Consider the following 2,995-nt stretch of genomic DNA (forward strand, 5'->3'; position numbering starts at 1 on the left):
ACAATATATGACCACATCAGTTTCTGATAGATTAGCAGGCAATGGGGATACTCAGGCTTGATTAAGCTGGGTGATTGCAAATTCATGTTCTTGATATCTTAAACTCTATTTCTTATAGGAAAATCACTGTACTTAAGAAAAGAATGAGATAGTATTTTAATTAAGTGCTCAAAACAGCTAATTTACAGCTAAAGCTTAATATATTTCATGGAGATTTTTGCTTATATATTTACTTCTCAATAATACCCCCAAAGCAATGTGTTTCAAAGTGGTTACTTAGTGCAAGTAAAGCACAGTAATTCATATCTTAAAAAGTAAAAACATAATACTGTTCAAGATCTATTTTAGCCTAAAGACGTGGTGAACCTTTAGATATTTATCCTAGTCTGGACAACTATTTTGATTTTTCACTATGATTTTTGTTGAGATTTTTCAGTTGTTGTAACCACAGAACACTGATAATTCTTTGAAACCTAAATCCAGGAGAGAACCAGAGCATGAGTGGCCCTGATAACCAAGGCAGTGGAAGAGGAGGATTTGATCCTGGAAGCATGAACACAGGTGTATGGGGAAGAGGACATGGTGGAATGGGCACTGAAGAGCCAGGTGGCTTCAATAAGCCTGATGGACCCATAGATGAAGGACCAGATCTTGATTTAGGCCCACCTGCAGATCCAGATGAAGACTCTGACAACAGTGCAATTTATGTGCAGGAATTAAATGACAGTGTGACTCTAGATGATCTGGCAGACTTCTTTAAGGAGTGTGGAGTTGTTAAGGTGAACAAGAGGACTGGACAACCCATGATTCATATATACTTGGACAAGGAAACAGGAAAGGCCAAAGGTGATGCTACAGTGTCCTATGAAGACCCATCAACTGCCAATACTGCTGTCGAGTGGTTTGATGGGAAGGATTTTTCAAGGGAGCAAACTTAAAATTTCTCTGGCTTGGAAGAAGCCTCCAATGAACAGCATGCAGGGAGGAATGCAGCCACCCCGTGAGGGCAGAGGGATGGCACCACATCTCCGAGGAGGTCCAAGGGACCTGGGAGGTCCTAGAGGACCCATGGGTTACATGGGAGGCTGAGGAGGAGACAGAGGAGGCTTCCCACCAAGAGGGCCCTGCAGTTCCCAAGGGAACCTGTCTGGAGGAAGAAAGGTCCAGCACCAAGCTGGAGACTGGCAGTGCCCCAATCAGGGGTGTGTAAAGCAGAACTTCACCTGTAGAACAGAGTGCAACCAGTGTAAGGCCCCAAAGCCTGAAGGCTTTCTCCCACCACCTTTCCCACCCCCGGGCAGTGACCATGGCAGAGGTGGCCCTGGTAGCATGCTGAGAGCACGAGGTGGCCTCATGTACCATAGTGGTTCTAGTGGAATGTTCAGAGGTGGCTGTGGTGGAGACAGAGGTGGCTTCTGTGATGGTCAGGGCATGGACAAAGGGTGGCTTTTGTGGAGGAAGACAAGGTGGCCTAGGGGACACCCTGGACCTTTGATGGAACAGATGGGAGGAATAAGAGGCAGGAGTGAAGAACATGGGAAAATGGATAAAAGTGAGCATCATCAGGAATGCAGAGACTGACCCTACTAGATGCAGAGACCCCACGGAGCTGCATTGACTACCAGATTTATTTACTTTTTATACTTTCTTTCTTTCTTTCTTTATTGGAGTATAGTTGCTTTACAATGTTGTATTAGTTTCTGTTGTACAACAAAGTGAATCAGCTATAAATATACATATATCCCCTACCTCTTGGACGTCCCTAATGCCCCCTTATCCCATCCATCTAGGTCACCACAGAGCACCAAGATGAGCTCCCTGCACAAATGTTTAAATTTATAATTCCATATTTATAATGTTGGTCACACATTATGATTATTCCTTGTCTGTTCTTTAGTATTTTCACCATTTGTGAAGAAACAAACAACATAAATGGTAGTGTGCCAAGTTTTTTTTTCCTTCTTTGAAAGGTGGTTGTTTAAGACCAAACAATGGGAACTCCTTACAAATGTGCTCAGTGTCATTGTAGAGAACAAAGAAGGCCTCTAACTGTAACAATGTTCATGGTTGTAATTATTTTAAATTAAATTTCAAATGTTTATAAACAAACAGAAACAAAACAAAACAAGAAATTTGTAGTTGTGCTCAATCATAGTTTCATAGAGGCCTGGAGCTCAAGCTCAGAAACTCTGATTCAATCTTGGGTAAAGCTTGGGTACCATTGTTTTTAAAAAGACACCCAGGTGATTCTAATGTGCAGTAGGCATGAAAATCATTACTGTCTAAGGGCAGTGCTTCTCAAGTTGTCAAGCACATGCAAGTCATCTAGATCTCTCCTTAAAATGCAAATTTGAACTTAGGCTGTCTAGAGGAGGGCCTGACACTTTTTATTTACAACAAAATTTCAAGTAATACTGCTGCTGAGGGTAGCCAATCATTCTGGTTTATCTAGCCTATGGGGCTTTAAATATCAAACTAAGATTATCCTGATAAACTGGGATAGTTGGTATGATTAGTTGTATTGGATTGGTCAAAAAATTTCTTTTGGGTTTTTCTGTAAGATGGCTCTAGTAGCACTTAGCTGTCTTTAACTTCATTTGAAATAATTTTGTTAGAATTAATGTGACAGCTGTCATATCAGCGAGCATTTAAAAAAAAGGCTTATCAAGGTTGGTGAATTTTTGTGTAGCCATTTTAATACTGAAGATGGAAGAAAAAGCAACATTTTTGGCATATTATGATTTATTATTTCAAGAAAGGTAAAAACGCAACCAAAACACAAAAATAGATTTGTGCAGTGTATGGAGAAGGTGCTGTGACTGATCAAACATTTCAAAAGCAATTTGTGAAGTTTCCTGCTGAAGATTTCTCGCTAACAATGCTCCACCATCAGGTAGACCAGTTGAAGTTGATAGCGATCAAATTGAGACATTAATTGAGAACAATCAGTGTTATACCACGTGGGATATAGCCCACATACTCAGAAGATCCAAAT

General features: G+C 40.7%; 1 pseudogene across 1 annotated transcript; it reads left to right on the forward strand.

Moving 5' to 3' along the window:
- Positions 1 to 572: 572 nt before the first annotated feature.
- On the forward strand, positions 573 to 1,581 carry LOC307190967 (RNA-binding protein EWS-like; annotated as a pseudogene). Its single transcript has one exon. The product of its transcript is annotated as an RNA-binding protein EWS-like (transcript).
- The last annotated feature ends 1,414 nt before the right edge of the window (positions 1,582 to 2,995 follow it).

This window comes from Stenella coeruleoalba, assembly GCF_951394435.1.
Source record: "Stenella coeruleoalba genome assembly, chromosome: 8".
Classification (NCBI taxonomy): Eukaryota; Metazoa; Chordata; class Mammalia; order Artiodactyla; family Delphinidae; genus Stenella; species Stenella coeruleoalba.